The sequence below is a fragment of the Balaenoptera musculus genome, chromosome 10, assembly GCF_009873245.2.
Source record: "Balaenoptera musculus isolate JJ_BM4_2016_0621 chromosome 10, mBalMus1.pri.v3, whole genome shotgun sequence".
NCBI classification, from domain to species: Eukaryota; Metazoa; Chordata; class Mammalia; order Artiodactyla; family Balaenopteridae; genus Balaenoptera; species Balaenoptera musculus.
In genome coordinates, this window is record NC_045794.1 from 80,789,880 (window position 1) to 80,816,356 (window position 26,477).

Here is a 26,477-nt window from a genome sequence, read left to right on the forward strand (position 1 = left end):
GGCTGTCCCCTAAAGGGAGCCTGTGATCTTAAGTCTTGGACTCCTTTTAATTAAAGCTGTGAATGGCTAATGACCATCCTGCCAGGAGTGCGAGTTGGGTGAGGGACCAGATAGAAGGAAGTCCATAAGGAGTAAGATGCCAGTGGTTGTACAGACTATTGAATACCAGGCATCCAAGACCATTATGCATAATTGCTCAAAATGATTTCTCAGACTTGGCACGTGTGTATCAGACACACACCCACCAAAAGCCTTCATCCTTCTGAGGCAGTGATGGGGCACTTCCTTTTCAAATGGGAAGTGCCTTTCAGGGCTGCATAACCCAAGAAACTTGAAATTCTGCAGGTCAGCAACAAATAATGATAATGTGTTTCTGGATAAAATCCTAAATCTGTCATCTTTTTCAGAGTGTTGCACATTTCCTGGAATGTAGGACACAGCTTACAGTTCTGAGCAGTTTTCAAGAGTGTGGATTAGATATCCTGATACAATGAAGGGTAGCTCAGGTCACTATTCCACTTTTGATTACAAGAGTCCCCTTGAGGCTTTGCCTATGGGTAGATGAGTACTTTGAAAACTGTAGAAGCATTTTAAATGATTTTTATCTTGATTACTGTAACTTTGTAGTATAGTCTGAAGTCAGGAAGCCTGATTCCACCAGCTCCATTTTTCTTTCTCAAGATTGCTTTGGCTGTTTGGGGTCTTTTGTATTTCCATACAAATTGTGAAGTTTTTTGTTCTCGTTCTGTGAAAAATGCCATTGGTAGTTTGACAGGGATTTCATTTGCTTTGGGTAGTATAGTCATTTTCACAACGTTGAGTCTTCCAATCTAAGGACATGGTATATCTCTCCATCTGTTTGTATCATCTTTAATTTCTTTCATCAGTGTCTTATAGTTTTCTGCATACAGGTCTTGTCGTCTTAGGTAGGTTTATTCCTAGATATTTTATTCTTATTGTTGCAGTGGTAAATGGGAGTGTTTCCTTAATTCCTTTTTCAGATTTTTCATCATCAGTGCATAGGAATGCAAGAGATTTCTGTGCATTAATTTTTATCCTGCTACTTTACCAAATTCATTGATTAGCTCTAGTAGTTTTCTGGTAGCCTCTTTAGGATTCTCTATATATGGTATCATGTCATCTGAAAACAGTGACAGTTTTAATTCTTCTTTTCTGATTTGGATTCCTTTTATTTCTTTTTCTCCTCTGATTGCCATGGCTAAAACTTGCAAAACTATGTTGAATAATAGTGGTGAGAGTGGGCCACCTTGTCTTATTCCTGATCTTAGAGGAAATGCCTTCAGTTTTTCACCATTGAAAACGACGTTGGCTGTGGGTTTGTCATGTATGGCCTTTATTATGTTGAGGTAAGTTCCCTCTATGCCTACTTACTGGAGAGCTTTTATCATAAATGGGTGTTGAATGTTGTTGAAAGCTTTTTCTGCATCTATTGAGATGATCATATGGCTTTTATTCTTCAGTTTGTTAATATGGTGCATCACATTGATTGATTTGTGTATATTGAAGAATCCTTGCATTCCTGGGATAAACCCCACTTGATCATGGTGTATGATCCTTTTAATGTGCTGTTGGATTCTGTTTGCTAGTATTTTGTTGAGGATTTTTGCATCTATGTTCATCAGTGATATTGACCTGTAGTTTTCTCTTTTTGTGACATCTTTGTCTGGTTTTGGTATCAGGGTGATGGTGGCCTCGTAGAATGAGTCTGGGAATGTTCCTCCCTTTGCTACATTTTGGAAGAGTTTGAGAAGAATAGGTGTTAGTTCTTCTCTAAATGTTTGATAGAATTCACCTGTGAAGCCATCCTGTCCTGGGCTTTTGTTTGTTGGAAGATTTTTAATCACAGTTTCAATTTCAGTGCTTGTGATTGGTCTGTTTATACTTTCTATTTCTTCCTCGTTCAGTCTCGGAAGGTTGTGCTTTTCTAAGAATTTGTCCATTTCTTCCTGGTTGTCCATCTTATTGGCATATAGTTGCTTGTAGTAACCTCTCATGATCCTTTGTATTTCTGCAGTGTCTGTTGTTAGTTCTCTTTTTTCATTTCTAATTCTATTGACTTGAGTCTTCTCCCTTTTTTTCTTAATGAGTCTGGCTAGTGGTTTATTAATTTTGTTTATCTTCTCAAAGAACCAGCATTTAGTTATATGATCTTTGCTATTATTTCCTTCATTTCTTTTTCATTTATTTCTGATCTGGTCTTTATAATTTATTTCCTTCTCCTAACTTTGGGGGTTTTTTGTTCTTCTTTCTCTAATTGCTTTAGGTGTAAGGTTAGGTTGTTTATTTGAGATGTTTCTTGTTTCTTGAGGTAGGATTATATTGCTATAAACTTCCCTCTTAGAACTGCTTTTGCTGCATCCCATAGGTTTTGGGTCATCATGTTTTCATTTTCATTGTCATTTGTTTCTAGGTATTTTTTGATTTCCTCTTTGATTTCTTCAGTGATCTCTTGGTTATTTAGTAGTATATTGTTTAGTTTCCATGTGTTTGTATTTTTTACGGTTTTTTTCCTGTAACTGATATCTAGTCTCATAGCCCTGTGGTCTGAAGAGAATCTTGATATGATTTCAGTTTTCTTAAATTTTCTGAGGCTTGATTTGTGACCCAGGATATGATCTATCCTGGAGAATGTTCCATGAGCACTTGAGAAGAAAGTGTATTCTGTTGTTTTTTGATGCAATGTCCTATAAATATCAATTAAGTCCATTTTGTTTAATGTGTCATTTAAAGTTTGTGTTTCCTTATTGATTTTCATTTTGGATGATCTGTGCATTGGTGAAAGTGGGGTGTTAAAGTCCCCTACTATGATTGTGTTACTGTCGATATCCCCTTTTATGGGTGTTAGTATTTGCCTTATGTATTGAGGTGCTCCTATGTTGGGTGCATAAGTATTTACAGTTGTTATATCTTCTCTTGGATTGATCCCTTGATCATTATGTAATGTCCTTCTTTGTCTCTTGTAATAGTCTTTATTTTAAAGTCTATTTTGCCTGATATGAGAATTGCTACTCCAGCTTTCTTTTGATTTCCATTTGCATGGAATATCTTTTTCCATCCCCTCACTTTCAATCTGTGTGTGTCCCTAGGTCTGAAGTGGGTCTCTTGTAGACAGCATATATATGGGTCTTGTTTTTGTATCCATTCAGCCAGTCTATGTCTTTTGGTGGGAGCATTTAATCCATTTACATTTAAGGTAATTATTGACATGTATGTTCCTATTACCATTTTTTAAATTGTTTTGGGTGTTTTTGGAGGTCTTTTCCTTCTCTTGTGTGTCCTGCCTAGAGAAGTTCCTTTAGCATTTGTTGTAGAGCTGGCTTTGTTGTGCTGAGTTCTCTTAACTTTTGCTTGTTTGTAAAGGTTTTAATTTCTCCATCGAATCTGAATGAGATCCTTGCTGGGTAGAGTAATCTTGGTTGTACGTTTTTCCCTTTCATCACTTTAAATATGTCCTGCCACTCCCTTCTGCCTTGCAGAGTTACTGCTGAAATATCAGCTGTTAACCTTATGGGGATTCCCTTGTATGTTGTTTGTTGCTTTTCCCTTGCTGCTTTCAATATTTTTTCTTTGTATTTAATTTTTGATAGTTTGGTTAATATGTGTCTTGGCGTGTTTCTCCTTGGATTTATCCTGTATGGAACTTTATGCACTTCCTGAACTTGATTGACTGTTTCCTTTCCCATATTAGGGAAGTTTTCAACTATAATCTCTTCAAATATTTTCTCAGACCCTTTCTTTTTCTCTTCTTCTTCTGGGACCCATATAATTGGAAATGTTGGTGCGTTTAATGTAATCCCAGAGGTCTCTGAGACTGTCCTCAATTCTTTTCATTCTTTTTTCCTTATTCTGTTCTGCAGTAGTTTTTTCCACTATTTTATCTTCCAGATGACTTATCCGTTCTTCTGCCTCAGTTATTCTGCTATTGATTCCTTCTAGAGAATTTTTACTTTCATTTATTGTGTTGTTCATCATTGTTTGTTGGTCTATAGTTCTTCTAGGTCCTTGTTAAACGTTTCTTGTATTTTCTCCATTCTATTTCCAAGATTTTGGATCATCTTTACTATCTATTATTTATTACTCTGAATTCTTTTTCAGGTAGACTGCCTATTTCCTCTTCATTTGTTTGGTCTGTTGGGTTTTTACCTTGCTCCTTCATCTGCTGTGTGTTTTTCTGTCTTCTCATTTTGCTTAACTTACTGTGTTTGGGGTCTCCTTTTTGCAGGCTGCAAGTTCGTAGTTCCCATTGTTTTGGTGTCTGCCACCAGTGGGTAAGGTTCGTTCAGTGGGTTGTGTAGGCTTCCTGGTGGAGGAGACTGGTGCCTGTGTTCTGATGGGTGGGGCTGTATCCTGTCTTTCTGGTGAGCAGGGTCGCATTGGGTGGTGTGTTTTGGGGTGTCTGTGAACTTAGTATGATTTTAGGCAGCCTCGCTGCTATTGGGTGTGGTTTTGTTCTTGTATTGCTAGTTGTTTGGCATGGGGCATCCAGCGCTGGAGATTGCTGGCTTTTGGGTGGAACTGGGTCTTAGCATTGAGACGGAGATCTCTGGGAGAGCTCTCACTGATTGATATTATGCAGGGAAGGGAGGTCTCTGGTGGTCCAATGTCCTGAACTCGGCTCTCCCACCTCAGAGGCTCAGGCCTGACACCAGACCGGAGCACAAAGACCCTGTCAGCCACACGGCTCAGAAGAAGAGGGAGAAGAAAAGACAGAAAAAATATATATATATTAAAACTTTTTAAATAAAATTATTAAAATTAATAATAATTATTAAAATAAAAAATTAAAAAGTAATAATAATAATAATAATAATAATAATAATAATAAAGAGAACAACCAAACCAATAAACAAATCCACCAATGATAACAAGCGGTAAAAACTATACTAAGATAAACATAGAAATAAGAAACCAGTCATTCGCAAACAGCAAACCCCAAGTCTATAGTTGCTCCCAAAGCCCACTGCCTCAATTTTGGGATGATTCATTGTCTAGTCAGGTATTCCACAGATGCAGGGCACATCAAGTTGATTGTGGGGATTTAATCCACTACTCCTGAGGCTGCTGGGAGAAATTTCCCTTTCTCTTCTTTGTTCGCACAGCTCCTGGGGTTCAGGTTTGGTGTTGTCCCCACCTCTGCATGTAGGTTGCCCTCAGGCATCTGTTCCCCTCCCAGACAGGATGGGGTTAAAGCAGCGGCTGATTAGGGGGCTCTGGCTCACTCATGCTGGGGGGTGGGTGCGGGAGGGGTACGGTACTTATAATTGGAATGTGGGGCGAGCCTGTGGCGGCAGAGGCCAACATGTCGTTGCAACAGCCTGAGGTGTGCCATGTTTTCTCCCGGGGAAGTTGTCTCTGCACAGGCTCCCGGAGGGGGGAGGAGGACAGGGCAGTGGGTGTCAATAGTGACCTTTTCTTGCACGCAGGATTCTTGGTGGCTGTAGCAGCAGCATTAACATTTCATGACCATCTCTGGTTTCCAAGCTGATAGCTGTGGCTCACGCCTTTCTCTGAAGCTCATTTAGGCAGTGCTCTGCCTTCTGTGGGCAGACAGGGAAGTAATCCTCTCTCCTCACACACACTGAAACAATGGTCTCTTGCTCTTAGGCAGGTCCAGACTTTTTCCCGGACTCCCTCCTGGCTAGCCGTGGCGCACTAACCCCTTCAGGTTGTGTTCACACCGCCAACCCCAGTCCTCTCCCTGGGATCCGACCGAAGCCCGAGCCTCAGCTCCCAGCCCCGCCCGCCCCGGCGGGTGAGTAGACAAGCCTCTCGGCTGGCGAGTGCTGCTCGGCGCCAATCCTCCATGCGGGAATCTCTCCGCTTTGCCCTCCGCACCCCTGTGGCTGCGCTCTCCTCCGTGGCTCCGAAGCTTCCCCCTTCCGCCACCTGCAATCTCCGCCCGCGAAGGGGCTTCCTAGTGTGTGGAAACCTTTCCTCCTTCACAGCTCCCTCCCGCTGCTGCAGGTCCCGTCCCTATTCTTTTGTCTCTGCTATTTCTTTTTTTCTTTTGCCCTACCCAGGTACGGGGGGAATTTCTTGCCTTTTGGGAAGTCTGAGGTCTTCTGCTAGCATTCAGTAGGTGTTCTGTAGGAGTTGTTCCACATGTAGATGTATTTTTGATGTATTTGTGTGGAGGAAGGTGATCTCCACATCTTTCTCCTCTGCCATCTTGAAGGTCCCCTTCCTCTGGTAACTTTTAATCTACTTTCTGTCTCTATGGATTTGCCTAGTCTAGATATTTCACATAAGTGGAATAGTACAATATTTGTCTTTTTATGTCTGGCTTATTTCATTTAGCATAATGTTTTCAAGGTTCATACATGTTGTAGCATGTGTCAGAATTTTTTCTTTTTATGGATGAATAATATTCCATTGTATGTATATACCACATTTTGTTATCCATTAATCTTTTGACAGACACTTGAGTTGTTTCCACATTTTGGCTACCGTGAATAAAGTTGCAGTGAACATCAGCATACAACTATCTGTTCAAGTCACTGTTTTCAATTCTTCTGGGCTTATATCTAAGAGTGGAATTGCTGGATCATATGATACTTCTATGTTTAGCTTTTTAAGGAAGACACTAAACTATTTTCCATAGTGGCTGCACCTTGTATATCCCCACCAGCAATGTACAAGTATTCTGATTTTTCCACATCATTGCCAATACTCGTTTTGTTTTGTGTGTGTGTGTGTTTTTTAATTACACCTGTCCTGGTAAGTATGAAGTGGTACATCTCATTGTGGTATCTATTTGCATTTCCCTAATGACTAATTATGTTGCCCATCTTTTCATGTGCTTATTAGCCAGTTGTATGTTTTCTTTAGAAAATATCTATTTAAGTCCTTTGCCCATTTTAAAATTGTGCTGCTTGTCTTCTTGTTGTTGAGTGTTAGGAGTTATTTATATGTTTTGGATATTAAATCTGTATTAGATATATGATTGGCAAACATTTTCTGTTTGGAGAGATCTTTTAAATAAAAATTATATTACAAACGATTAAGGAATGAGGCAAAATAAAGAAGTGAAGGAAGCAGAGAACAGTCTATTCTTTGGGAAATTAGGTGTTAAAGAGAATGAGGTAACTAGGGAAGCTTTGTGATAAAGCTGAGGGATAGTTAAATGTAATAGAAGGTGGAAGAGAAGGAAGGAGACAGTGAAAAGTGATGGATTCAAAGAGAGGACAGTTGATGGGGAAGGTGGTGAAGATTCCAGAGAAAGGAGTGGGTACAAGGCTATAGAAAGATAGAAGGACATAGCCAGAAATATGAGTCTGGCAAAAGAGTGACAGTAAAGAGTGACCTCTTTTTCCTGATTTAAGAAGGAAAGTGATAAACCAGGGTTCCATGTCCTCCGTGCCATCTTCATGGATGTGAGAAGTCAAATTAAAATAAATCAGGTCAGTGTCATCTAGAATTTAAAATTTCTCCCTCATAACTTCAGTATGCTTCATGAATAGTTATTTGTCATCAAAAGAGTCTCAAAGTTAGGCATAACACCTATGTCTGTACATTACAAACATGAAATCAATTGTCTTTCAAAAGCCCCTACATTTGCTGGGCCTTCCAATTTCCAGGCCAAATTGTTTTGCAAAGACCTGCCTCCCACTGCTCATTGTTAAAGGCAGTGATGATGGAACTCTTTGTTTTGATATACCTGTTCTTGTAATTAAAGACCATGACCAGTCGTTCCTGCAAAACCAGCCTTGTATCACCTCTGCTCTTGACGTGTTCCTCACCATATTAAAAGACCTAAGAAGAAACCAATTTAACTTGGTTAACCCAGGTTTTAAGAAACTCATTCGAACACAAAACACTTTGTTTTATATTAACAACTATTAACCTCCCAAGGACCGGAATTCCAGAAAATACACTTTGGGAAATGCTGACATGGATGAATAATTCCTTTTCTGGAGTGTTCTGTGTCTCCTTAGTTTTATCTCACGAATGTCAGAAGAAAACTTGCTTTATCTCCACCAGTGTTTTTCTTGTCTCCTCTGTAGCTCCTTTGCACTTTGCTTTTCTCTAGGAAGCATTAAGAGTGGCATTTCCATGAATGGCATTATCCAGAATCTAGTCTCATACTGAAAGCTGAAATATAATGAAATCTATGTACATATATGTATATGTATATGCATATAAGCACATACGCGTCTATATTATCGTTGTTATTATTATTGGTTCAAATTCTTTCTACTGTTCTAATCTTTGACACCTCTGTGGCAGTTTGATGGGCAACAGTCCATCGCATGGAATTTCTGAGCAGAGATAACTCAGTAGGGGTGTGTAAATGTGCCCCAGGGATGTGGAGAAGGCTGAAAATTGAACCCTGTCCAACACACAGCCTAACAGCAAGGTGGTGTGGCAGCACACGCCCATCCTGCCCATTTGTACTTAGACAGGGGCAGTTGGTTCATAATGAGCTGGTTCAACAAGTTCTTTCCTGCTGCTGTGAACATGAGCCCCTACTGTAATTGTAACAAATGATTCCATAAACAGTATGACCGTGTATTAAACATATGTGATAGCGTCAGATAGACACCATAATAACTACAGAATGTTAACAAGCACAAATGTGTTTGTGTTTGACAAAGCATAACACAAAACTTCTTTAAGCAGTGCCTTTCCTTTTAAAGGATACCACCAAGTCTGGAACATAAGATTCACATCAGATAAACAACCAAACAAGCAACAATACATCAGGAAAAAGAAAACCTACAAAATATGGATCCCAATTCCAATTTTCAGAGAACATACTGAGTTCCTTATCCTCAGCCTAGAATCAGAATGAAAAGGTTATTTAGGTGTAAAAAATTGAAATTTAGTGTAAGAAAGAAGTACACTTGGTGGGAAAATAAGTTCTAGTTGAGATATTTAGAGGACAAGGAGAGATAGAACCAGACTCAGGTCAATATGAAATGGCAGGCATCTATTAGAGGACATGGGTCCCACTGCTGCCACAATGGTGACCTCCCTAAGGGTCAAGATAAATGAAAATGGATGAAGAATATAATCTCATTATGGCAGCAACATGTAGGAAACAGACATGTGAATCTGTGAAAAATACAAAACTGATGGGAAATCAAATGATCAGAACTTGAGGAGCCTGTCTTGGAGAATACATTTGACTCATTGTGCTGGGAAGTGGGAGAAACACGGACTGGACACTAGGAGACCTGAGTTGTGAACTTGCCCGGGTGGGCTAACTCCTATAACAAACATCTCCCAAATATGAGTTGATTTGCATAATAAAAGTTTATTTCTCACACATATCACAGGCCTATGTGGTCCAGCAGTGGGTTCTGCATCAGCAAGGCATTCAGGGAGCTGAGGTACTTCCCTCTATTGCCTCCATGATTCCTAGGGCTTCATAGTCTTCCAGATCACGTCAGATCAGGAGAGGAAGAGAGAAAGAGAGAATAAGAGGGACTGTGTGAGAAGCTTTATATGCTCAGAACCTGTAGGTATCGCTTCTACCCACATTCTGCTGGCCAGAACTCAATCATATGGTCCCATCTATTTGCAAGGGAGACTGGGAAATGTAGTCTTCCTATGAGTCAAGGAGGAAAATGAAAGGGGTTTATCTCTGCCACATAAACCTACAAGTGAAACTTTTTTGTCACACGTTTCTGATCAGTGGTCAGTTCTCATATCAGACAGAACTGGGTTCAGAGCCACATTTCCCCACTTATCAGCTATATATATGGCCTTGGACTAGCTACACAAATTTTTGGAGTGTCATTCTTCCTTGCTTTTAGATTGGATAATAATAGTATATTCATCATAGAGTGCCTATGAGGATTAAGCAATATGAATTATATAAAGAATTTAGCATAGTTTCTGGCATAGAATAAGCACTCATTAAAGGTTAATTATACTGCAAGATTCATTTCAGGTCTAAAGTTTGAGGTTTTATTTTTCTTATATTTGTTATTGGTTAGTCAGTCTATAGCCATTGTCATCAGAGAAGGAAAATGTTCCAGGGTTGGCAAACATTTGACATCTGTGTCACCACTCTCCTCTCCCATTAACATTTTATCCATTGCTAATTGATAGCCATATTTTCCCCCTTTAAGTTTAACAAGTCCGCAGAGTCCTTATAAACTCGTCATTAGAGTCAGCACGCATGATGCAACCTATCTGCCACTGTGAATTTAAATTTTATCCTAATAAGAAGTGAGATCAAAAGCTCTGGGACTAGTTGCACCATACAGGTAACAGGTTTGGATACAAGAAAGATCTTGATTTCAAAATTGAATTTAGCATTACTCAGAGAGGAGAAGAATGTAAAGTAATATCCAGTTGTATGAAGTCTAGCTGGGGAGCACGTGAGCCATGATAAAGAAAAGAGAGTAAGGATAACTGAAGGTGATAAAGAATTTTAATGGCCATGTTTCCCCAAATCAGAAGCTAAATTAAATAAAATCGGAGCTGATGAAAGCCTATTTGATTTGAGTGGTAAGACATTTTCAGGCAGATCTCTGGGTGCAATTTGTGTGCTGTGATGAGTTCAGGAATCCAGGTGGGAGAGGTGCTGCAATTGTCTGCATTTGCAGAAAAGGCAGGTTGAGTTCCATTCTCAAGGAACATATCCAAAAATACAAGGGAAGAAATTGGTTCATGCTTAGGCAGGAATTGATCGAGGAAAGATTTTTTTAATAATAGGGATCACGAAAATATGCTTAAAAGTCTATGGAAAGAACCCCAGAGACCAAAGTCTCTTTCATAATAGCAGCAGAAAAAGATGGAAAAATCCCAAAGAGAAAACCTGCAGGGGCATAGCCGAGTGACAAGAAGTCAGAGGAAATTAATAAGAGAACAGACGCAGCCCTCACAAACCGAAGATTCCAAGTGGCAGGAGGAAAAATGGCAAACTTTCTGCAAGTTAGGAATGGTGCAGAACCTGTGAAAATTAGGGCAAATGGATCTAAAATGAACGTTTCAAAGTGAGGAAAATAAATTCCATTTCAGATTAGGACAGGGCTGCAACTGAGGAGTCTGTGAGTCATGGAGAGAGGCTGCCCACATATAGTGGTTTTGCCAGGCCATGCTTTCATCTCTAGCTCCTCCTTTAACCCTCAAGTCTTCTTTCCTCTCTGACAATCCCTCATGGGTGGCCACCAGGCAACTCACCATGCAACCTGTCCTTCCACGCAACTCACGTGGGGGAGAGAAATACCGTGGAACAAAACAGTGGAGCAATAAAACAGCCCACAGTTTGGTTTGAATCCTAACTCTAGTACTTAATGCTTACAACCACTATTTCCTCACGTGTTAGGTGAGAATAATAATACTCTTTTTAAAGGCTATTATGGGAACAGAATAAGAAAAGACATATAAAACATCTAGCACTGTGCCTCATATGGATAGATTCTCAATAATGACTAGCTATCATTATTGAAAAGCAAAGGAATTCCACTCTACAGTTCTTCTATAGATTGGTGCCCTAAATATTTTATTTGATTGCTTTGTACAGCATTGAAAAAGTAAATTGGACAACTTCTATTCCTGGTCATGAGAGACTAACAGGATCCAGACTCATCTTCCACCATAAATAACTAGAAAACTGGACAAAATATGTAAACAGCTGCTTTTGGACATTGGACCATAGGTAACAGAGGACTGTGGTCCTCGATAAATAAAGGAAAAAAACAGAGGTAAGCCCTATGATAGCCCTAGCTTTTTTCCCAGAGGCAATTTCTGGATCAATGTGCAGAAAGGAAGAACCCAAATAAAGCCCTGCACTCTCTCAGAGTTGAGGAAATGGAGACTGTACATTGGGAAGGCTGAGGGAGCTAAAAATTTCAGGGGAGAGTATCAGAAACAATGGAGCCATAAGCAAAAGAGCTTATGAAATCTACATAGGGGTCACTTTGAGCTGAATACCAGTAAGTATTCAGTATGGCTGAATGCCATAAGTAAGGTGAAACTTCATGAAATCAAGCGAAGAATAATTTTCAAGGAAAGAACAACTCTGAGGACTTATAAGCTAACGTTCCCAGAGCTCACACAGGGCTAGAACTCTTTATGTTTCCAGAAGCCAGAGGAAAGACTATATTGAATCCATGGGGCTTTCAGTAGAGACTTCAGAACACTCACAACTTACTAGTGGGACTAAAGTAACCCTACACTTAAAATAAATAAAGCTTAAAATCAAGTCTCAAAAAGATCAGAGTGATCCACAAGTAACTTCACTGCCACCAACAATTTTTAAAGGAAGAGAAAAAAAGCAGCACTTAACCTTGTAAAATTCATAAAATTCATTCAATTAAAATTGCAGCTAGACATGCAAGGAAGCAGGAGAATGAGTCCTGTAAACAGGGGAAAAAAATCAATCAGTATAAACAGATCCGTCATGACAGAGATGATAGAATTGGCAGGGAAGGATGTCAAACATGCTCAGTGTGCTCAAAAATTCAAAGGAAAATATAATGTAACAAGGATAGAAATAGAAGGTATAAAAAAGAACCAAATGAAATTTGAAATAAAAAATAAAATACATGAAATAAAAATTTTACTGGACAGGATTTATAGCAATTAGAGACTTTAAAAAATTCAACAAACTTGAAAAAGTAATAATAGAAACCACCCCCAAAATTAAGCACATAAAGAAAAAAAAACTTACAAAAAAAAACCCAAGAAGAACCTCAAAGAAAATATCAAGTGGTCTAACAGACATATCATCAGAGTCCAAGAAAAGGGTGTGTGGGCAGAACAGAAAATATACTTAAAAGAAATAATGGGGGACTTCTCTGGCAGTCTAGTGGTTAAGACTCTGCACTCCGGATGAAGGGGACATGGGTTGGATCCCTGATTGGGGAGCTAAGATCCCACGTGCCATGCTGCAGGACCAAATAAAATAAAATTTTAAAAAAAGAAAAAGAAATAATGGCCAGAAAATTTCAAAATTTGACAAAAATTGTAAATCTACAGATCCAAAAAAGAAACAGAAGGCAAGAAAAAGAAAAAAACCCAAGATTCATTACCATCGAATTGTTGAAAAACAGAAATAAAGAGAAAACCTTAAAAGTGGTCAAAGGAAAAAAGTCAAATAGGTATAGAAGAATAATAAGAAACACCTCAGACTTCATGAAAATTATGTAAACCAGAAGCAACAGCATAATGAATTTAAAGTGTTGAAAGAGGGGGCTTCCCTGGTGGCTCAGTGGTTGAGAATCCGCCTGCCAATGCAGGGGACACGGGTTCGAGCCCTGGTCCAGGAAGATCCCACATGCTGCGGAGCAACTAAACCTGTGCACCACAACTACTGAGCCTGCGCTCTAGAGCCCGTGAGCCACAACTACTGAGCCCGCACACGGCAACTACTGAAGCCCACATGCCTAGAGCCTGTGCTCCACAACGAAGAGAAGCCACCTCGATGAGAAGCCCACACACTGCAAAAAAGAGTAGCCCCTGCTTGCCACAACTAGAGAAAGCCTGCGCACAGCAACAAAGACCCAATACAGCCAAAAATTAATTAATTAATTAATTAATTTTTTAAAAAAAGAAGCTTCATATGTTTCTGCCATCACCATAAAAAGAACTTCCCCTGGGCAGCTGCTGCCCCATCAAGCTGGACTCCAGAATGAACCCACTTGGATCAGAGCCACTCCAACTGCCCACAGACCATCAGGGAAAATCAAAGCTACTGCGGATGCCACAGCTTGAAGCAGAGTCATCCAGCCAAGCCCAGCACAGAATAATAGAACTGCCCCATCCTGCCTGCAGAGCCAAAGGGGGAAAAAAAAAAAGATAAAAATAAAGTGTTGAAAGAAAAATAACATTGTCATTCTAGAATTTTACACTCAGTGAAAATACCTTCCAAAATTAAAGTGAAAATAAAAACTTTTTTAGACACACAAAAGCTAACAATTTATTGCTAGCAGGCCTGAACTGTAAGAAATATTAAAGGAGAGTCTTCAGGAAAAGGGAACAGAATACCATATGAAAAATCTGAATTTACAAAAAGGAATGAAGAGAACAGGAAGTGGTAAATATGTTGGAAATATAAAAAATATTTTGTCTCTTTAAAAATTCTTTAGGGGATACTTGTTTAAAGTAAAAAAAAATAACATATCATAGGGTTTGTAACGTGTAGAAATAAAATGCATGGCAAAAATAGCACAAATTATGGAAGGGGACAGATAGAAGGTTTTTACGTTATATGTGAAGTGGTATAATATTATTTTACATAGACTGTGTTTAGTTAAAGATGTAGACTGTAAACCCTAGAGAAACCAGTGAAAAATAAAACAGATTATAGCTAATGAATAAGCCTTGGAGATAAAGCATAGTTATAAAAATATTCAATAAATCCAAAAGAAAGCAAGAAAAGCAGAGAAATGAACAGAAACAAGTAGGACAAATAGAAATCAAATGACAAGATAATAGATGTAAAATAAACATATTGACAATTAAATTAAATAGTTGGTCTTTTCAGACTGCATAAGAAAGCTTTTATGGTCTGAATGTTTGTATCCACCCCAAATTTATATGTTGAAATCCTAATGTCCAATGTGACGGTATTGGTGGGTTGGGCCTTTGGGAGGTGCCTAGGACATGAGGGTGGAGCCTTCATGAGAGGGATTAGTGCTCTTATAAGAGAGATTCCACAGAATTCCCTAGCCCCTTTCACAATGTGAGGACACAGAGAGAAGTCTATGACCTGGAAAAGGGTCTTCACCTCACCATGGCAGCACCATGATCTTGAAATTCCGAACCTCCAGAACTGTGAAAAATAAATTTCTTTTGTTTATAAGCCACTTAGTCCATAGTATTTTGTTATAGCAGCCTGAACAGACTAAGACAAAAGCAAACCCCAAATATATGCTGTCTAAAAGAAATTGACTTTAAATATAAAGATACAGATAGTTTAAAAGTGAAAGGAAGGGAAAGATACACAACACAGACCCTAATCATAGGATAGTTAGAGTGGCTAAATTAACATCAAAGAAAGTGGAACAAGAAATGTTACCAATGACAAAAGGAACATAACCTAGTAATAAAACACCAATTCATCAAGAAGAAATAACAAATTTAAATGTGTGTGCACTGAACAACAGAGTTTTAAAATACATGAAACAAAAACTGATAGAAGAAAGGAGGAAATAAAAAATTCACAATTATGGTTGCAAATTTCAAAATTCCTTTACAACTGATAGAACAAATAGACAAAAAAATCAAGAAGAATATAGAAGACTTGAACAACACTATCAATTAACTTGACCAAATTTATAATTTTAGAACACTCTATCCAATAAAAGCAGAATATATATTCTTTTAAAATGCACACATATATTTACTAAGATATTCTATTCTGGGCCATAAAAAATCAGTAAATTTCCAAAGATTGAAATCTTAGAACGTATATTTTATATGACCACACAAAATTAAATTAGATATCAAAAATATATCTTCAAAGTCTTCAAAAATTTGGAAATGAAGTGATATATTTCTAAATAACTTATTGGTAGAGAAGAAATCACAAGAAATATTGAAAATATTTTGAACTGGAGAAAAATTAAATCAAAACATCAAATTTTGTGGCTGCAACTGAAGCAGTGATTAAAGGAAAATGTATATCTTTAAATGCTTACATTTTAAAAGAATTAAATTCTAAAATAAATTATCTAAACTTCTATTTTAAGAAGAAAATAGAAGAAAAATAAGAGCAAAATAAGTGAAAGGAAGGAAATAATAAAGATAAGATGGAAATCAATAAAATAGAAAATGTATAAATTGTAGAGAAAAACCAATAATATCAAAACTTGGTTCTTTGAAAAGGTTAGTAAAATTAATAAATCTCTAGTTAGGCTGATATTTAATGAGTGGGGGTAATGAGGAATGAAATGGGAGATATCACTACAGAAACTACAGATATTAAAATAATAATCCAGAAATATTTTAAACAATTTTATACCACTAAAAGTTGACATCCTAAATGAAATGGATACATTCTTTGAAAGATACAAATTATAAAGCAAACTTAAGAATAGAAAATTTCAAAAACCCTATATCAATGTAAAAAACTGAACTTAAACTTTAAAACTTTTCTCAAAAGAAAACCCCGACCCCGATGGATTCACTGGTGAATTCTACCAAACATTTACTGAAAACATAAAACCAATCCTGGGACATTACAAGAGAGAAAAATCTATAGAACAATATTCTTCATAAACATAGAATCAAAAATTCCTCAATAAAGTATTAAAATCAAATCTAGTTATATCAAAATAATACACAATAATCAAGTGGGAATGTAAGTTTGGTTTACCATTTGAAAATCAATTAACTTAATTCACCATCATTGTAATTCACCAATGTAATTTCTTTAACAAAATAAAGAATTTTTGGTTACCTCAATAAATGCAAGAAAAGTATGTGAAAAATTCAGCATCCATTGATAATAAAAACTGATGGAATTAGATACAGAAAGAAACTTCTTTAATTGGAGAAAGAGCATCTACAAAAAACTTTCAGGAGATACTTAAAGATAAAAGACTGATTGCTTTCTTATTAAGACTGGGAACAAGGCAAGGATATTCACTCTTACAACTTCTATTCAACATGTCCTGGAGGTTCTAGTCAGTGCAATTAGGAAAGGAAAAGGAATTACAGGCATACACATTCAAAGAAAGCAGTAAACTTCTATTTTTTCTCAGATACATAGAAGATCCAAAAGAATTTACTAAAACATTAGTAGAACTAAGTCATTTTAGCAAAATTGCTAAAACACACAAGTCAAAATACTAAAATCAAGTGTTGCTCCGTACTAGAAATTAACAATCAGAATATGAAATTTCAAAATACCATACCATTTGGAATCTCACTGTGAGTATTCATAACAGTTTTATTTATAATAGTAAAAAAAAAAAAAAGTGAAATAATCCCTATGTCCATGAACAGGAGAATAGACTTTTTAAAATGTGGTATATTCATACAATGGAAAACTACTCAGGAGAAAAAAAATTACAAAACATGTATGAATCTCAAACACACTTATGCTAAAATAAAGAAGCTAGAGACATAACAGTCCTTAGTACTCACTTCAATTTTTATGAAACTCTAGAGAAGACAAATCTAATATAGAGTGAACAAAAGTGGATCAGCTGCTACCTGGGGTTTGGGGGTGAGGAGATATTGGATGAAAAAGGGAATGATTAAATCTTTTGTGTTGGTAAAATATTCATCTCGATTTTATTAGTGATTACAACTGTTTATCAAACCTTATTGAACTGTATATTTTAAATTGTTGTATTTTATCTTATGTAAATGATGTCACAATAAAGTAAGTTAAAAAATAAGTTGAATTTGTCATCCTCTCTCCATTAGAACCTGTCCCTATGACTCCCTGCTGCCTCATGCCAAGCCCACTTGCTTCTATGAGAGGGCCAGGAGCAGAGTGAGGCAAAAGGTAAAGTACTGATAGAAGCCAAAGCTTAAGGAGGCTCTCGCTCTCAGTGTCATGCACAACCCTGTTCTTTTACATAACCCGCCCTGCTCTACAGCCTGGCTTCCATTCTCACTATTCTCTTAAAGATCACCAAAAACAACAGACCTTCTGTGCTTCTACTTACCATCCATACAACTTTGAGCAATGTTGACAGTCCTAATCATCTTGAAGGCTTTCATGCTTATTAGCTCCCAATTACAGGTGTGCTTTGGTTTTCTGCATACTCCTCTTAGCCTGTCCATCCACTGCTGTGGTGGCAATTATTCTGCTCTTCAAAGGGCTTCTATATCTTCCTTTGAGCTTTGCTTTCTATCCTGAGCTCCAGATCTAAATGTTCTCTAGTCACTGTGTAGTAACACAGGAAGTCTCATATTTACTTTACACTTTACACCAGATAAATATAAAATCATCAACTTTGCTCCAAATTACCTTCTGACTTCCCTCCTCAGATGTTCTCCTAGTCACACTACTCCCTTCCATCACCACACCCGGTCAACTCTGTCTCTTATAAATGTTACCTCTTTCATTCTCGCTGCTACCATCCACCTCCCCTCCAACTTACAATGCAACCCAATATCTTTTACAAGTGTTGCCTGAAGACTCCCAGCTGCTCTATGCCTCCCAGTCTCTGTTATCCTAATCCACCCCACCCACTGGTGTCATCTTCCTGTAAATCTAATAATTCACCCTCCTTTCCAAATTCTTAAATGACTCTCCTTCAAGCACTGAGTAACAGATCCTAGTTTATGTTCAAAGTTCTCCATTCTTCATATCAAACCCCGCTTTTTGCTCTTATCTCCCATTATTCCTCTACTCAAATCATCTAAGGGGAAAATTGCACTTTCCCTGAATATACCACCTACTACAAGTCTAACCTTTGTTGCTGATGATTGTATTGGTTTGCTAGGGCTGCCATAGCAAAGCACCACAGACTGAGTGACTTAAAAAACAGATATTTATTTCCTCACAATTCTGGAGGCTGGAAGTCTGAAATCAAGATTTCAGCAGGATTGGTTTCTTCGAGGACCTTTCTCCTTAGCTTATATATGGCCATCTTCTCCCTGTGTCTTCATATGGTCTTCCCTCTGTGTATGTCTGGGTTCTAACTTTCTCGTATTACGAGGACATTAGTCATATTGGAATAAGGCCCACCCAAGTGACCTTATTTTAACTTAATTACCTCTTTAAAGACCCTATCTCCAAATACATTCTGAGGTACTTGGGGTTAGGACTTTAACATACAAATTTTGAGGGAGACACAATTAGCCCAAAACAACGGCTATTGGTTTAGTATGTCTTTGTTCTACATTACAACCCATCCAGTCTCTACCCAGCCTCAAAAACCAGATCAGATATTACCTCTGTCTTGAAGTTTTTCCATATGGGCAAACCAGATAGGCCCACTTACTCTCCTGAGCCCCAGTAACATTCGGTTTGTACATCTGTCAGTATATGAATCATAGTCACTATGCATTAAAGCTACTAGTGAATTTTTCTTCTCTCTTCTTCTATAATGTAAGTTCTCTGTAGCCAGAGAAGGTGTTATTTTCATTATGGTAACTCCCTTGACCGCTAGCATTGTTCTGGCACAAATAAACTTTTGTAACTGAATGGGGTACTTCTAGATAGGTCAGCCTTCAAGATAGGAGTTCAGGAGCTCAGAAAGGGTTTTTTTTGGTCTCCCATCTCCTCATGTCCTGATGTACTTCATTGGTTCACTTACGGCATTGATTCTAGATGAAGTACAATATCTTGATAAGTGTGGTGATATTTTAGGTTTTTAGAGTAGATGTTAATTTTGAGAGAGCATGAAGAATATCGACAGTTGGGGCAGGGAAGAAAGTGAAAAAGGAGTATAAACACTTATTAAGGATTTACTGCAGGATAGGTCTTTCAGAAGCTTTTTGTTCCTTTAATCCTCATGACAATGCTATGGAGACAGGCTATAGTTTTTCCCATTTTACAAAAGAGAAATCTGAGGCTCAGAGAAGATAAGTGACATGAAGTTAGCAGTTATTGGTAGTTAGTGGCACAACCAGAATTCCAATGCAGGCCCAACATGTTTCCAATACTTGACCTCAAACTCTTTCTAAGAAGTCCCACTCAACTGTAGCTTGGGTAAATCTGAGAGTAACATAGTACAGTGGTCCCCTACCCCTGGGCCATGGACTGGTGCCAGTCTGTGGCCTGCTAGGAACCGGGCCACACAGCAGGAGGTGAGTGGCAGACAAGCGAGCAAAGTTTCATCTGTATTTACAGCCACTCCCCATCGCTCACATTACCGCCTGAACTCCACCTCCTGTCAGATCAGCGGCGCCATTAGATTCTCATAGGAGCGCAAACCCTACTGTGAACTGCACATGCGAGGGATCTAGGTTGCACGCTCCTTAGAAGAATCTAATGCCTGATGATCTGCGGTGGAGCTGAGGCGGTGAGGCTAGCACTGGGGAGTGGCTGCAAATACAGGTTATCATTAGCAGAGAAGTTTGACTGCACAGGGACCGTAATAAATCAATTGCTTGCAGACTCATATCAAAACCCTATCAGGGGAAGGGTAAGTTGGGACGAAGTGAGAGAGTGGCATGGACTTATATACACTACCAAACGTAAAATAGATAGCTAGTGGGAAGCAGCTGCATAGCACAGGGAGATCAGCTCGGTGCTTTGTGACCACCTAGAGGGGTGGGATAGGGAGGGTGGGAGGGAGACACAAGAGGGAGGGGATATGGGGATATATGTATACATATAGCTGATTCACTTTGTTATACAGCAGAAACTAACACATCATTGTAAAGCAATTATACTCCAATAAAGATGTTAAAAAAAAAAAAAAACCCTGTCAGTGAGTGGCAAGTGACAATTAAGCTGCATCTGGTGGCAGGCTTTATAGTGGCAGTGAGTTGATTTATTTCAATTGTACAGCCGCATCTGGTGGCAGGCTTTAAGTCAGAATCCAACAATTATTTTAGTCTGCACGTGGCCCGCCCATTATTTTATTTACCACTTCTGACCGCACCTCTTTCCCACACTGCACACTGGTGTCAGTCACAGTTTTGGGAAGCCCACAAGCTAACCCTAGCAAAAATGAGTAAAAAACAAACGTCACTGGAGAGCTTCTTTGAAAAGGGCGAAAGACCCAATGATGAGACAGCAGAAGACTCTAAGACTGCCAACAAAAAGAAAGCTGCAGTTAAAAGAAAATATGAAGAGTGCTACTTAAATTATGGGTTTATTGCAACAGGTGATTCACATTCTCCAAGCCTGCTTTGTATAATATGTGGCGACTGGCTACCCATGAAACCTTCAAAACTGCTTCGCCACATGGAGACCAAGCACCCTGCATTAAAAGACAAGCCTTCGGAGTTTTTCAAAAGAAAAAAATGTGAACACGCAGAACAGAAGCAATTTTTGAAGGCCACTATTTCATCAAATGTGTCTGCACTGAGAGCATCATTCTTAGTGGCTAATCGCATTGCTAAAGCTAAGAAGCCCTTTACTATGGGTGAAGAGTTGATCCTGCCTGCTGCTAAGGACATTTGTCGTGAAGTTTCAAGAGAGGCTGCAGTTCAAAAGGTGGCACGTGTTCCTCTTTTGGCTAGCACCATAACTAGACAAATTGATGAAATAGCAGAGGATATTGAGGCACAGTTTTTAGAGAGGATTAATGAGTCACTGTGGTACACAATCCAGGTTGACGAGTCTACTGATGTTGACAGCAAGGCAACAATGTTTGTTTTTGTGCGATATGTTTTTCAGGAGGATGTGCATGAGGGTGTGTTATGTGCACTTTTGTTGCCAACCAACCTCACAGCTGCAGAACTATTCAAGTCTTTGAATGATTACGTATCAGGAAAACTGAACTGGTCATTTTGTGTCGGTATATGCATGAATGGAGAGGCTGCCATGACTGGACAGCTTTCTGGTTTCACTACTCAGGTCAAAGAGGTCGCTTCTGAATGTGAGCCTACGCACTGTGTCATCCATAGAGAAATGCTGGCTAGCCGAAAAATGTCACCTGAACTTAGCAACGCTTTGTAGGAGGTGATTAAAATTACCAACCACATTAAAGTACATGCCCGTAACTCACATCTGTTCGCGCAGCTCTGTGAGGAGATGGACACAGAGCACACATGTCTTCTCTTATACACAGAAGTGAAATGGCTTTCTAAAGGTAGATCACCTGGCCAGAGTTTTTGAGTTACACGAGCTGCTCCAGAGATTTCTCTTAGAAAAACAGTCACCACTGGCAGCACATTTCAGTAACACAGGATGTGTCACAAAACTTGCTTACTTGTGTGACATATTCAACCTGCTCAGCGAACTCAATCTGTCACTTCAGGGAAGAACGACAACTGTGTTCAAGTCATCAGATAATGTGGCTGCATTCAAAGCCAAACTGGAATTATGGGGGCGACGAGTGAACATTGGGATTTTTGACATGTTTCAAACATTAGCAGAGATTTTGAAAGAGACTGAGCTAGGGCCTTCTTTCTCCCAGCTGGTGCATGATCACCTATCTCAGCTTTCAGAAGAGTTTGCGCATTACTTCCCAACCACAAAGACCCCCGAAGTGGGAAGGAATGGATCCGCGACCCATTTGTGAGTAAGCCAGGTGAATCGACTTTGTCCGTGCTAGAAAAGGATCAACTGCTTGAGATCGCAAATGACAGTGGCCTTAAAAGTATGTCTGAGACAACTTCAAATCGCCATACGTTCTGGATTAAAGTCAAGGTGGAATATACTGAGATTGCCACAAAAACACTGAGAAGTCTGCTTCCATTTCCAACATCCTATCTTTGTGAAGCAGGGTTTTCTGCAGTGACAGCAACAAAAAACGAGACTACAGAGTAAACTGATCATAAGCAACACACTTTGGGCGTCACTGTCTCCCATCCCCCCCAGATGGGACCATCTAGTTGCAGGAAAACAAGCTCAGGGCTCCCACTGATTCTACATTATGGTGAGTTGTATAATTATTTCATTATATATTACAATGTAATAGTAATAGAAATAAAGCGCACAATAAATGTAATGTGCTTGAATCATCCCGAAACCATCCCCCTGCCACGGTCAGTGGAAAAATTGTCTTCCACGAAACCAGTCCCTGGTGCGAAAAAGAGTGGGGACTGCTGACATAGTATATGGTATTTCTAAAGTGAGAGGCACTGATCCAAGTGCCTTAGATTCATTTCATTTTTAAAACTTAGGAGGTAGAACCTATATCATCACCATTTTACATAGGAGGAAACTGAGGCACAAAGATGTTAAGTAACTTGCCCCAGATTAAAGTAATAAAAAGTAGAAGGTCCAGGATTTGACCTAAGCTGACTAATTCCAGAGCCGCAGCCCTAAACTACTCTGCTGTACCGCGTCTCTTCACAAGTGGCCATCTTCCCTTGCATCCCAGGCACCCCTAGATTCGCATTCCCACTTGGAATCTCTGCTCATCAGCTGTCTCATGAACAGCCGTCTGGAGGCCAGTCAGACACAGACACACGAGACAGGTCAACCTTTCCCAGTTTATTTCTTTCTCAAACTTTTCATAGTTCAGTAACTACTGAAGTAATAGGTACTAGACATTCACTTTTCACCCTTTGGGAAACATGTTTCCCGGTCCACATGCCAGCACACATACCATCCAGCCCAAGCTGGGATGAGAATTAGGGGTTTTTTCCTTTTATGAAAAGTGCGTTTCACACATCTAGTTGATCTCCATGGGTTGCTTTTTGGGTTTGGTTTTATTTTTACTTTTTTAAAGAGGAACTTATACATTGGGAAGTTGTCCAAAAGTGTATCAATTATTTACACATATAGTTGTACGTGCAAATACTGTATTTCTGCTGACATTGTCCCCAGCTGCTAAAATGCAAAAAGACATTTTACTAAATGTTTTACCTGTGGCAACTTGCTTCTATTTGTTGCCTTTGAAGAAGAAAATTGAATTTTACCAAGGAGCAATGTGAGACGTGTTCTGATCATCACATCTCCCCTTCTGATTCCCATGGTAGGCGGAGGACTTTTTCAGACTCCTTAACTCACTTGGCCCCTATGGAGATGAAATAATTGATCTCATCGGTAAATGTGGGAAGAATGGCTGGCTCAAATTCTCTTCCTCTTTTATGTTGCCTTGAACTGCCTTCATGACTAAGAGAGGGAGTTCACCTTAAATTTGTGTGGCAGCTTCATACTGCAAAAGACACTTTCCCCACAAGACTTCAAACTGACTTTGGATTTAATTATTACATAAGAAGCCAAAGGTTTCTTGGGAGGAATGTCTCTCAGGCCTAAGCAATTCCATGACGGGAATCAGTGTCAGTGGATATAGCAGCATAAAATAAAAATGCTCACAAGATTTTGTGGAGGCCAAAATACTGAATAGAGTTCACAGAGTGTGTCGAGCTGCCACCATCCAAATTTCTAAACCTTGCTAGAATGTAGGAAGATCTCAAGGGCCCTTCTGTGAAAATGAAGCCAATATGGAGACAAATGCTTTGTCTCTTGTACACGGTAAACACAGAGTACCAAAATTAAGCTCTTGTGGGAACATTTATGTCCATAGTGTTTAAGTTCATAGGCTGTGATTCTGGAACAACTGGCATCCACTAGATAACATCCTGGTGAGGCTAAAACTTCTCAGAATCCATTAAGTTCCCAGAGCGTCTTTGCCAACACTAATTGAGGTAATGCAGAGGACCCGTTGTATGTGGGTTGCTTCTTTGTTCAAATTTGGAACACAATAATTTGAGAAAATAAAAGAGATAGAGAATGAAAATACTGAAAAAGACTAAATTGGAGTGAGTAGCCAGTTCTAGAAGCCAAGCAGATTTATGACTACTGAATTTCAGAATCCCACACACCTACCTACGGGGTCTCCCTGATGCTGAGGCCAGCAGTGTCCTCTGTTCCCTCCACTGCAGAAGGGCCAAGGCAAAAGCATGTTCCTTACAGGAAGCTCTCCTCTAAGACAGGACAGTGAACTAGGATAAGCATGCTCAGTTATTACTCTTCTCCAGCGTAAAGGTGGAGAAGCCAGAGAAAAATTCCCCTCCTCATGGAAACCAAGAGTGGGAAAATGGTGTTTCCATCTAGCAAAGTCCAATATAGCTCAATTTTCCTATTTCGCATTTTGGATCAATCTGTAAAGCATTTTACTGTAACTTATGCCAAGGAGATCAGTTCTCAGGCTAGTATTTTGTACTTTTGCAACTGCTGTGATTGTACAGTATAGCCATTTAGAATAGCATTAGCCCTTTACAAGTTAGCACCAGGACTGTAGTAAGATAAGGTCTTGCTTTTCCATAGCGGACTTCAACAATACCTACATCATTTTCTATTGTTAATATTTCAATGTAGACCACTCCAGATTGTCATGTCCGAAAAGGAGAAAAGTACTTCCTCCTATTCTTGGGTTGGGCAACCACAATTTTTAAAATAACCTTCAAATACTGGGATAAGAGGAAGGAATCAAGCACATCACTTTTGCCTTTTGTCACATGGGGCTCAATCACCTTGTTCTCTTTCTTACTCATATATATCTCCCAGGTTTTTCATGTATATATATCTCTCTCTCCTTCATTAATCATACACTATTCTACCTTCTCAACTCCACGAAGTCCCTTCTATAACAAGTAGATTTATTCCAGTTTTACATCTCTTTACAATGCTTTATTGGTGAGTAGATAAGATAAAAATAAGCTATATCTTTTTTTAAAATGCAGTTGATATGGCAGGTTTAAAATCAGTGGAGTGTGTCTGTAGAGCTGTAAAACAATGACTCTAGTTCCTCTCCATTGGAGTGACGGGTCAGTGACAGATATGACCATTAGTTGATGTCCCATCTGGACACCTCGACCATCACACATGACACCTGCCATAGGCTTCGCTAAGCTGATTTGCCAGCATTGGAAAGGTTACCAATTTGATTGCTTAAATTTTATTCCTAAGTCAGTTCTTTTCAGATATGCCACATCACTGGGGCTTGGGGAGGATTAATGCATGAAAGTTTGAATTTCAGAAAGCATGTCCATTTTTCTCCAGTTATGAAAGACTCTGAAAGGTTTTCTTTTTTAAAAAAAAAAAACTTTTTTTGCAAAGCATTAACTCTCAGTAAATGTTTATCTTTAATTTTAACCTGAAACTAAGTTTGAGAAATTCCAGTCCACATGGATTTTGTTTTTACAAAATTCATCAAGAAGGCTTACAGAAGACTGTCTCTGATAAAAAATGACGAAATTGCCACTTCAACTCCAAGAAAATCCAGAGTGTTTTATTTATTATGACACCATTAACTGACAGAGCTCCAATTGGCTGGAAATCCAGTTTAAATATCAGAAATTTCTATACTTTCCAAACCAAGAAAAAAAGAAATAAAAAAAGGAAGGAGGAGAAGAAAGGAAGGAGAAGGAAAAGAAGGGAGGGAGAAGGAGAGGGGAGACAGATTGAGAGAGGTCGGGGAGAAAGAAGGAAAGAAAAAAAGAATGTTGCAGGAGCTTGGGATGGACACATGTGCACTAGTATGTATAAGACAAATGACCAATGAGGACCTACTGTATAGCACAGGGAACTCTACCCAATATTCTGTGATAACCTATATGGGAAAAGACTCTAAAAAAGATTGAATATATGTATAACTGAATCACTATGCTGTACACCTGAAACTAATACAACATTGTAAATCAGCTATACTCCAGTAACATTAAAATATTAAAAAAGGGCTTCCCTGGTGGCGCAGTGGTTGAGAATCTGCCTGCTAATGCAGGGGACACGGGTTCGAGCCCTGGTCTGGGAAGATCCCACATGCCGCGGAGCAACTAGGCCCGTGAGCCACAACTACTGAGCCTGCACGTCTGGAGCCTGTGCTCCGCAACAAGAGAGGCCACGATAGTGAGAGGCCCGCGCACCGCGATGAAGAGTGGCCCCCGCTCGCCGCAACTAGAGAAAGCCCTTGCACAGAAACGAAGACCCAACACAGCCAAAAATAAATAAATAATAATTTTTTAAAAAA